Raw genomic sequence first — 12,330 nt, 5'->3', positions numbered from 1 at the left:
GTGTGCATGTAAATGGCGATGGGCTCAACCATAGTGGAGCCGATAATCGCACAAAGATGCAATCATGATGCATGTCACTATGCATAACAAAAACTGATCAACATAACCATATCCATATATACAAAATGGGTACTGTAAAAGCGATGGTCACATACCAAAATCTATAGTACACAGGTCAGATAGAATATCAAAAACCTATGTCCTGAACATAATAAGTATGGAATATCCTGATCAGCATAGAAAAATCCCTATATACATAATATGGGTACCACAGTATCAGTAGGTCAATCCATGGATCTAGGGCATACAGGTCCTCTTTGGTATAACAACCTAGATCCTAAACATATCTCCTTCCATAACATATGTAACAACAATATGCACATATCAAGAATCAAAGTCTAGGTACACGAATCATATATGATATACAAATAGAGGTACACAAGCCAGTCATGGCATAAAACCTAAGTATCAGACAGTCTCGATACACATGATTGAAACCAAAAAGTCCAGAACCTAGTCCTAACCTCAGTAAAACATAGTATGTCACTTATTCTAGAAACTAAGATACTCATGGTAATAAAGTACTCATGGCAACAAGATACTCATGGTAACAAATCACGAGATATAAGTACGGATACTTCACAGGCGACAAATCTAACATGCTATGGACATCAAACAGTGACATACCAAAGACAAACATGTTCATTGCTTGTAGTTATAAAATACTATGCATATCCAAAGACAATATCATAAAAGATAAGTCAAGAGGTACCCGCCTCCGATATAGATCGAATTGAACCAATCCGATGTCGAGACGCCCAATCTCGAATCACAGTCCTGTAACAATATGATTTACGGATTTAGCTAATTACATATAAATTAATTAGCTAAATCATATCCTCGAGAAATTAACCTAAATCCAAATCTAATTATATATGTATCAATTCATACATAAAACAACATGTATCAAGAGCGTGCCAACTAAATCCATAAACTAAACCCTTACCTTACTGCTAGCAAAGATAAATTGTTGCTGTAAATCAAAAGATTGCTGCCCAAACAAACACATGTACCCAAGTTAATAATTCTTGCTAACACTTCTCATTTACCACAAAGATCAATTCCTACACTATACCTCAACCACAGTCACTGTGGCTCTATAGCAAGGATCGTTGCTGCTGAAGTTTTACAGCTTTGCTGCTAAAATCCACCGCACAGATTCTGTCCAGAACAGGATCAAGAAGAAATCAATCTAGAAGATTATTGATCAAGTCAAGAACAGAGATCAACATTGAAGATCACGGATCAAACAATGCCTATTTACAGAATACAATGCCTCACCTTCAAGATCACAATTAGGCACGGTTAAATTCTTGTCGATTAACAAAAGGAAGGATCGGACACTACGCTAGGGCACAACGATGGAGAGCATCAGGGGAGGAGAAGGATCGACCCTGTCGTCGGATCGTGCTCTAGACGTTGCAAGATCTGGGAAGCTAGCTCCTCGCCTCTGTGCTCCGGACCCCAATCTGCGTCGGCGATCGGGTGATCGCAGTGAGGCGAGGTTGCGAGGAGACGTGATGCGGCGTCTGCAGCCCGGAGACGAAAGATGTCGGCTAGATCTGAACTCACTCCAACCACGCCGGAGCAGAAACTAGGGCTCGGCAGAATCAGCCGACAAGGAAGAAATCGGAGAATGGAGATCGGAGACTCGACAAGCTTCCCTCCTTCTCGCTCCAAGACTGATCTGTGCAGGCGACGACGCCAAGAATATGAAGAGAAAATCGCCGGTCGCCAAGAGAGGGAACACGAGGAAGAGTCGGGGAGGAAGAGATGAATCGGGTTCGTGATCGGCGTTTGGGGAAAATAAAAAAAAGAAAAGGGGAAATGTTTATATAAATAAACATTTCCTCACTTAAATGGGTAGTGTAAACAGGCTTTCCCGGGGCCCCATTTTCATCCCCGTAAACTCGTCCATACGAGTTCCGAAAAATTCCTGAAAAATTTCTAAAATTCCTGAAAAATTTCTAAAATTCCAGAAAATTCTCTTATCTTTATTAGCCATTTTTTTCCAGTATTTTACATTCTCTCCCACTAATAAAAATTTGGTCTCCAAATTTCGATATCTACCATCAGCAAGTATTAGCAAAAGCTAAATAGTATAAATGCTGAACGGAATCATAACTTACATACCTCATGTGAAAAGGTGGAGGTATCGAGCTCGGATAGTATCCTCGAGCTCCCAGGTAGCCTCCTCATCCGAATGATACTGTCATCCGACTCCAATATTAACCAGTCGGATTGTCTTGTTCCGCAACTGACGCTCTTTCCGGTCCAGATCCCGTACCGGAACCTCCTCGAAGGTAACGTCAGGCTGAATAGGAACTGAGATATCTGTCGGCACATGTGCCGAGTCGGATATATATATCTCCTCAGCATAGACATATGAAATACGTCATGAACTCCTGCCAGGGACGGTGGTAGTGTCAACCAGCCTACTACTATTCCAATCCTTTCCGAGATCCGGAAAGGTCCAATGTATCACGGAGCCAGCTTACCTCTAAGGTGAAATCTCTTCACCCCTTTCGTGGGTGAAACTCGCAGAAAATATGGTCATCAACAAAGAACTCCAGGGGTCTACGTCTCCGATTAGCATAACTTTTCTGGCGGTCCTGCGCCTCTGACACTCTCCGTCTAATAGTACGGACCAACTCTGCCTCATGCTGAGCTCTATGAGGTCCCAACAACTAGGCCTCACCAACCTCATCCCAGAGGATGGGTGTCTGACAAGACCTACCATACAACACTTCAAACGGTGCCATCTGGATAGCCGAATGCAAATCGTTGTTGTAGGCGAACTCTACAAATGGCAAATGGTCCTCCCAACTGTATCCAAAATCCAATACACAAGACCTCAGCAAGTCCTCTAGAGTCTGAATGTCCGCTCTAACTGTCCATCTGTCTGCGGATGGAAAGTTGTACTAAAACAGAGCTGCGTGCCCAAGGCCTGCTGCAGACTCTGTCAAAACGAGACATGAACCGGGCCTCTATCCGAAATAATAGTCAATGGAACATCACGTGATCTGATGATCCCCCGGCAAAACATATCTACCAATCGATCCAGGAAATCAGTCTTCCAGATCGTTAAAAAGTGCGCGGATTTGGTTAATTGATCAACGATTACCCAAATCGCGTCTTGGTCTCGTCATGTCCTCGACAAACTCACCACAAAATCCTTAGTAATATGTTCTCATTTCCACTCAGGAATAGAAATCTGCTGAAGTAAGCCGCAGATCTCTAATGCTCGGCTTTCACTTGCTGATAGACGAGACATCTAGCTACAAAATCCGCAATGTCTTCCTTCATGTCGTTCCACCAATAGAAACACCTCAAATCTTGGTACACACGGGTACCGCCTGGGTGGACAGCAAATCATGAGCGATGAGCCTCCGGAAGTAACTCTTATAAGACCGGATGAGACTGAGGTACGCATAATCTGCCTCGGAAGTATATAATACCCTCCTCGTCTCGTGTGAACTCGGTCTGCTACCCGGAAGCTATCTGGCTGCAAATAACCGCAAATACTGATCTCGGATCCTCGTCCTGATCGACGACTGAGCAACCATGGTAACCAGTCTGTGACCACAACTCGGTGGCAAGCCAAAGTCACTCTAGACTTCCGGCTAAGTGCGTCGACAACCACATTAGCTTTTCCTAGGTGATAGCTAATGGTATAATCAAAATCTTTCAGGAACTCCATCCATCTCCTCTGTCGGAGATTAGGTTCCTTCTAAGTAAAACAGATATTTGAGACTCTTATGGTCAGTGAGAATCTCAAATGTAACGTCATATAAATAATGTCGCCAAATCTTCATGGCAAAAATAATGGCGACTAGCTCCAGATCATGTACAGGGTAGTTCTTCTCATGCTTCTTCAACCGACGAGAAACATAGGAGACTACTCTATCGTGCTGCATCAGAACAGCGCTCAAACCCTGAATAGATGCGTCGGTGTAGAGGACATATCCGTCCTCTCCAGAAGGTAAAACCAAAAATCGAAGCCGACACTAGTCTCTACTTCAGCTCCTAGAAGCTGGTCTTGCATTCCGCAGTCCAAGTAAACTTCACGCCTTTCATGATCATGCGTGTAAATAACATAGTAATCCGTGAGAAGCCCTCAACGTATCTCCGGAAATATCGAGCCAAACAAAGGAAGTTGCGAGCTTCTTCTATAGACTCCGTCTACTCCCCAACGGTAATAACCTCGATCTCCTGTGGAACCACGGTATACCCCTACTGGTGACCGTGTGTCTCAAACATCTCACAGAAGAAAACCAAATCAGCACTACTGATAATCACATATACATGTTCTCGTCGAAACATCTTTAGACCTATGCAAAGGTAGTGTACGTGACTCACCTCAAATCCGTAATAAATCACAACATCGTCAACAAATACAATAGAAACTGATCCAAACATTCTAGGGATACCCCAATCATCGAGTCCATGATAACATCTAGGGCACCACAAGCACTAATGGTAAAACCAAAACACATAATGTCCGTCTCACAGACATTCCTAACCATAAGATCCTCAACAATAAACAGATCTAATCACCAACGATATATAATCACCAAAGAATAGAACCTCCAGTGTGAGAGCAATGCTCTATCACACGAAATACCACAAATGTGGGAGCAACGCTCTACCACAAGAAATCCTCCCTATGTGGGAGTAACGCTCCACCACAAATAATCCAAAATATGTATCCACAATAAATATGGGAGCAATGCTCCGCTACAAACAATCCGCAATATATAGGAGCAACGCTCCACTACAAAACAATCCCTAAATATGTGGGAATCCAGAATATGTGGAAGCTATGCTCTACCACAAACGATCCATAACATGTGGGAGCTACACTCTACCACAACAATACATAAGTGCCCAAAACACCTAACTATCTAGCTAGAGACTGCACAAGACATCTCTCTACCACAGATCACTGTGGGTAAGCATAGGGTATAACCACCCAGTAAGCAAATCAAATCCATAGTCAACTCTATCATCCTCCTAGTGGGTCGGTCACCCACTAATGGGAGAATTAGTTGACAAGGTAAAACAACCAATATCATAATGTAGACATTTAATATTCTACATTTAACATAGGTAGAATCATCATGATGCTACCAACCATACATCTGACACGTGCACACACCACATATGTATGATCGACATAATCCTCTAATTAGTACACACCAAAAATACTCACATCATAGGTATAAATCACCGTGATACCTCCAACAATGTATACCGAACATGTGTGCATAATCAATGTAGTATAATCAACAATACACCTCCAATATGTCAATCAGACACGTACAGCTAACTAAATAGTTACAATCCACAAGGAACCTACAATAACCACATCAAGATGGGAATACCCACACTATCTGCAAATGAACTATCCATCATAGAATTCCTTCAACTCATAACAATCATATCTACACACCACATAAATATACATAATCAACATATTTTAAATCCAATCTACCACACAAACCCTACGCCACCTTCTAAGTTATCCTACAAGATACATACAGTCTAAATTTAAGGTACCCACGGAATAGGATAAATCAATCCTCTAAAGACTGACCAAAATCAACAATGATATACGATCAACTCAGTCTTTTCCACATCAGTACAAAACATGTACTCAAATGTGCTCTAGATACCAAACTAAGCACAAACAATCCAAAGATCAACATCTCCATAAATTAGGGTATGATGGACTTCTACTGATCGGTCCAACAAAACTAAATCGGCCATCTACCAACTGATCAAGATTACATTAATCCCCTTCAAACAACTATGGTAAATCAAACTTCTACTGACCGATCTCACAAGAGTAGATCAATTATCTACTAATGAAATTAACTAAGATAACATGGTATACTACTGGCTACGTCAACATAAAGATATAAATACTATATATCCACTACCCAGCTATTAAAAGTAGAGGCTGGTATGTGCCTCAATCTTCTTACCAACTAATCGTAACAGAAGCTAAAGCTACTAATGTATGATATGTAAAATCACCAAAGCCTATAATCCTTAATCTCTATTAAGGTCAATCAATATCAGTGGTTTACCTAACACACAAAATATATGCTATATCAACTAGACAGGTACTAATAAAGAATACTAATACATGTCATAAACGGTAACAGTGAACATGTCATATACTAACAAAAAAGTAGGATAATAGTATACCAACATACCTCCTATAGCTTGGAGATGTCCTGCTGCTGCCAGGTCCCAAAACCCGAAAAGTCACATCGAGAAGATCAAAACACAAAATCCAAAACACATAGCAAGTATCGTATACCTGCTCTGATACCACTAAATTGTCACGCCCCGGAGGAGTCTCTGTCCGAAGAAATTTCGGCAGCATCTCCCCTGTACGGCGGACAATCTGAAACTTTTCTACAAGCACTATATACCTCAGCCACATGCGGCTGGAATAATAACAATAAAAGAAAACAAACACCACGCAGTTAATATCAAATTCAGCCTCTGGCTGACACAATCACGCAGTTAAAAATAAAGCAGCCCACTCGGCTGTACCAAAACCAAAACACAAAAACTGCTAGCCGGCTAGACTTACACAACCAATAACATAAATACAAAATATCACATAACAACATCAACACTCCAAAAATAAAACCAGAGTACAGAGCTAAACAAACTGATACATAAAACAAACAAATCATACGTGAAACCGATAAGTCTTCTGATGTGACGTGGGGACCAGCAGACAGGATGCTCCAAGCGACACCATAAATAACCTGGTACCTGAAAAAAGATAGTGTCAACGGGGGTGAGTTCAACAACTCAGCGAATACCAATGGACATGAGTAGTAAGATATATCTAACAGCAACAAACATGGAATACAGCTTCCTAATCATATATAGGGAATATGCAAAATTGAAAGGTAACTGAGGAAGCTGTACTCACCAGGAACTCCTATCCAGAAAAAAGGGTCGTCAAACCGAAAGTGTCAATAATCTTGTATGCAGGTCAAAGGTATGCATCCAACCAAAATGCAGCAACCAAATACAGCAAACATAATCACAATAATATAAATACATCAATGCATATGATGCTAATGATGCGTCCTGGTCACCCCTGACGCCAGTCAGTCCTCTCACACAAAAATGGCGAGACCGAGTGGGTAGGGCTATGACAACCGTGCACTCTGTCGTCACTGCTCCTGATGAGTGACCGAGTGGACGGGATGCTGTCAGAGTACTCCTGTCCTGTGACCCCAAATCATAAATGGGGGAGCTCAATGCTCTCAACTCCCGGTACACGATGACGGGGAGGTATCTCTGCCGGCTACCACGCTGAGTCACCTGACCAACGGAGCCAAACAGAGTCCACCGTCTGTCGGCTACTACGCTGCTACACTAAATGCCAGCGGAGCCAAACAGAGCGGAACTGACTGCCGGCTACCACGCTGAGTCATATGACCAACGGAGCTAAACAGCAGAACCGCCACACACCTGCATGATATACCACTAAACCATGAGTGGGGGTGTGTGCAGTACATGTAACTGGCGATGGGCTCAACCATAGTGGAGCCGACAATCGCACAGCATGCAATCATGATGCATGTCACTATTCATAACAAAAACTGATCAACATAACCATATCCATATATACAAAATGGGTACTGTAAAAGCGATGGTCACATACCAAAATCTATAGTACACAGGTCAGATAGAATATCAAAAACCTATGTCCTGAACATAATAAAACTGATCAACATAACCAAATCCCTATATACAAAATGGGTACCACAGTATCAGTAGGTCAATCCATGGATCTAGGGCATACAGGTCCTCTATGGTATAGCAACCTAGATCCTAAACATATCTCCTTCCATAACATATGTACCAACAATATGCACATATCAAGAATCAAAGTCTAGGTACACGAATCATATATGATATACAAATAGAGGTACACAAGCCAGTCATGGCATAAAACCTAAGTATCAGACAGTCTCGATACACATGATTGAAACCAAAAAGTCCAGAACCTAGTCCTAACCTCAGTAAAACATAGTATGTCACTTATTCTAGAAACTAAGATACTCATGGTAATAAAGTACTCATGGCAACAAGATACTCATGGTAACAAATCACGAGATATAAGTACGGATACTTCACAGGCGACAAATCTAACATGCTATGGACATCAAACAGTGACATACCAAAGACAAACATGTTCATTGCTTGTAGTTATAAAATACTATGCATATCCAAAGACAATATCATAAAAGATAAGTCAAGAGGTACCCGCCTCCGATATAGATCGAATCGAACCAATCCGATGTCGAGACGCCCAATCTCGAATCACAGTCCTGTAACAATATGATTTACGGATTTAGCTAATTACATATAAATTAATTAGCTAAATCATATCCTCGAGAAATTAACCTAAATCCAAATCTAATTATATATGTATCAATTCATACATAAAACAACATGTATCAAGAGCGTGCCAACTAAATCCATAAACTAAACCCTTACCTTACTGCTGCTGGACCAAGATGCTGTTTGAAAATAAAACTTACTGCTAGCAAAGATAAATTGTTGCTGTAAATCAAAAGATTGCTGCCCAAATAAACACATGTACCCAAGTTAACAATTCTTGCTAACACTTCTCATTTACCACAAAGATCAATTCCTACACTATACCTCAACCACAGTCACTGTGGCTCTATAGCAAAGATCGTTGCTGCTGAAGTTTTACAGCTTTGCTGCTAAAATCCACCGCACAGATTCTGTCCAGAACAGGATCAAGAAGAAATCAATCTGGAAGATTATTGATCAAGTCAAGAACAGAGATCAACATTGAAGATCACGGATCAAACAATGCCTATTTACAGAATACAATGCCTCACCTTCAAGATCACAATTAGGCACGGTTAAATTCTTGTCGATGAACAAAAAGAAGGATCGGACACTACGCTAGGGCACAACGATGGAGAGCATCAGGGGAGGAGAAGGATCGGCCCTGTCGTCGGATCGTGCTCTAGACGTTGCAAGATCTGGGAAGCTAGCTCCTCGCCTCTGTGCTCCGGACCCCAATCTGCGTCGGCGATCGGGTGATCGCAGTGAGGCGAGGTTGCGAGGAGACGTGATGCGGCGTCTGCAGCTCGGAGACGAAAGATGTCGGCTAGATCTGACTCACTCCAACCACGCCGGAGCAGAAACTAGGGCTCGGCAGAATCGGCCGACAAGGAAGAAATCGGAGAATGGAGACCGGAGACTCGACAAGCTTCCCTCCTTCTCGCTCCAAGACTGATCTGTGCCGGCGACGACGCCAAGAAGATGAAGAGAAAATCGCCGGTCGCCAAGAGAGGGAACGCGAGGAAGAGTCGGGGAGGAAGAGATGAATCGGGTTCGTGATCGGCGTTTTGGGAAAATAAAAAAAAGAAAAGGGGAAATGTTTATATAAATAAACATTTCCTCACTTAAATGGGTAGTGTAAACAGGCTTTCCCGGGGCCCCATTTTCATCCCCGTAAACTCGTCCATACGAGTTCCGAAAAATTCCTGAAAAATTTCTAAAATTCCAGAAAATTCTCTTATCTTTATTCGCCATTTTTTTTCAGTATTTTACAACAGTAGGTTTGCTTCCTGGGCAAGTTTGATATGCTTGATCGGCCTGCTCCAAATGGGCCCGCACTTGGGTAAACTCCTCTTTGATGCGTTGAATGGTGCAATGTTGCTGGTCGTTGGTTTCATCTTTCATCCGACTTTCTTCTTGGAGAAGGGTTAGAGAGTTTGCATGCTTTACCTTCAAATAGGTAATAAAGTGAGTTTGATTCTCTAGGTCTGCATAAGCCTTATGTTTCAAGGCCGCCTCTGCTTGAGTCCTGGACTTAGCAGCTAGCCGAAGTTCTTTCATTTCTCGACGAAGGGAAGATTGAAGGTCCTTGCTATGTGTCATATCAAATAAAGCCTCATCCTTCTGGGTGAGTAACTGAGTCAGATGAGTAAGTCCTGAATATCGTACTGGTTCCTCTGTACAAAAATTTTGTACAAGTCCTGAACATTTCCTAACAATCTATTGTGTTCTTTAGAAATTAAATTTGGAATCGCAAATAGAACTTAACATTATTAATTGTAAATTTAATTTATCTGTTCTTAGAGGTTTAGATTTGGATCGCAAACGATACTTAACATTATTAATCTAAATCCACCAATGTTACAAATTCAATTAAATATTTATTTCAGAGATACTTCATGAAGGGACCTCCAACACCAAGGTAAGTAGGAGGGACTTAATTTTTAATAAATTATACAATATTAAATTGTAAGAAGGTGAGACGGCTACCCAACTTCACGCCCGGATACAAGATTTACTCAAGGGTCTTCATGCGATCGGACAGAAGGTGGAGAACTGGGATATAATCAGGTATTCTCTGAACACTTTTCCGAGGAACACCTTGTGGGCATCAATGGTAGATGCTTACAAGGTTTCTAAGGATCTTTCTTGTATTAAATTAGACGAATTATTCTTCGAATTTGAGTTGCATGAGCAGATTAATGCACACCCTGCTAAGAAAAGGTTGGCTTTGGTTGTAGGTACAAGAAGAGCATGCAAATCGATAACAAAATGCAGAACCAAAGTAGAGGCAGAAGAAGAACCAGATTCGGACGATGACAATGGTGAGCTTACAACCGAAATAGTCAACCTGGTGAAAAAACTATACAAATAGAAGAGCTTCAACAAAAAAGATGTCAGAAAAGTCATCCAATCTAAAGTAGCCCAACCAGGCTCAAAGGTTAAATTCGAGGTAACGTGCTACGGGTGTAATTAGAAGGGGCACATCAAGGCGAACTGCCCGTACCAGAAGGATCGGATAAAACCAAGGAGAAATAAGGCCATGAAGGCGACGTGGGACGAGTCCTCTTCCGAGGAAGACGACGATGAAGAACTCGAGCAGATGAGTTTTCTCGCGTTGACGGCTTGAGACCACACCAACAAATTTAGAAGCTAGGATGAATCGGAAGCCGAGTCCTAGAGAAGCCACGGTTCTGTATCCATTTCCGAAGGGTCAAATCCCTCTAAAAGTATGAATCGCCTTTATAGTCTAATTAATTACTTAATGCGTAAAGTAGTTAAGTCCAAGGTTCGGATCAAGTCGCTTCTAAAGGAGGTAACATCCCTTAAAGAAGCGACTAATAACAAATCATTGACTGAATTTGTTCAGACTTGAACCTCAACTCAAGTCCAAAAGTTTGTGGAAGGGAATTCTAGTTTGAAAATTCAAATCAGAGACTTGAAAATTGCATTGGAACAGTTTACACTAGGTTCCAAGAATCTCGACTTGATTCTTGGAAAACAGAAAGCCGTTTACAATCGATCCGGACTAGGATTCAAAGCAAATAGAAAATTTCGATCTTATTTATCGTTAGTAAACAAATCAAATAGTAAAATAGTCCAAGCATCGGTACCTAAGTTCAACTTAGTTATTCAAGTTGGACTTAGTCAATATTGGGTTTCCAAAGATCAAGTACACTATCTTGATAGATCATATCGAGGCTATGATCTAGGGAGGGGCAAAAGAAAAATTGTATTAATAAAATGATAAATCATCAAAATAAATATAAATTTAATGTATAAATAAAAATACATAAAGTTATCAATAACATAGAGGGAGACTTCAAAATAGCTGACACCTCTAAAAATAATCTACCTGGCAGGATAAATAGGATTAGAATAAAGGATAATAATTTAACTTGACCAATGGTACTTGTGAAGTTTTGAGTGATAGTACGTTAGGGAAGTTTAGTCTATGCATGTCTAAGAAAATATGACTTTGACCTAGTGCATTTGGCTAAGTGAAACTGACCGAAGCTACCTCTTACGGATCCTAATTAGTTAGACCACGGTTTTTTACTTAGTTCAGTGGATAGAACTATTTGGAAAATTTTGAAGGCATGATTACTCTAATAATGTCCAAGTGACTCACCATAGCCCAGACGCTTATAAAAAAAATACATATTTGTTGAGCCCAAAATTAAATCTGAATATAACAAAAAGTTAAACCAAACCCTATAATTGAACCTAATTCATCTCACAAAATTATATGATTCCCTGATTTGAAATTTAGATCGGGTGAGATAACTAAGGATTGAATCAAATCAAATTCAAATAATATTAAAATCTTTTAAAAAAATTTATTTTAAAAATTCTTTTTAAAATTTATTTTAAAAATTTTGTTAAAAACTTATTTTGAAAATTTATTTA

The sequence above is a fragment of the Zingiber officinale genome, chromosome 1B, assembly GCF_018446385.1.
Source record: "Zingiber officinale cultivar Zhangliang chromosome 1B, Zo_v1.1, whole genome shotgun sequence".
Taxonomy (NCBI): domain Eukaryota; kingdom Viridiplantae; phylum Streptophyta; class Magnoliopsida; order Zingiberales; family Zingiberaceae; genus Zingiber; species Zingiber officinale.
This window is presented reverse-complemented; position numbering follows the sequence as displayed.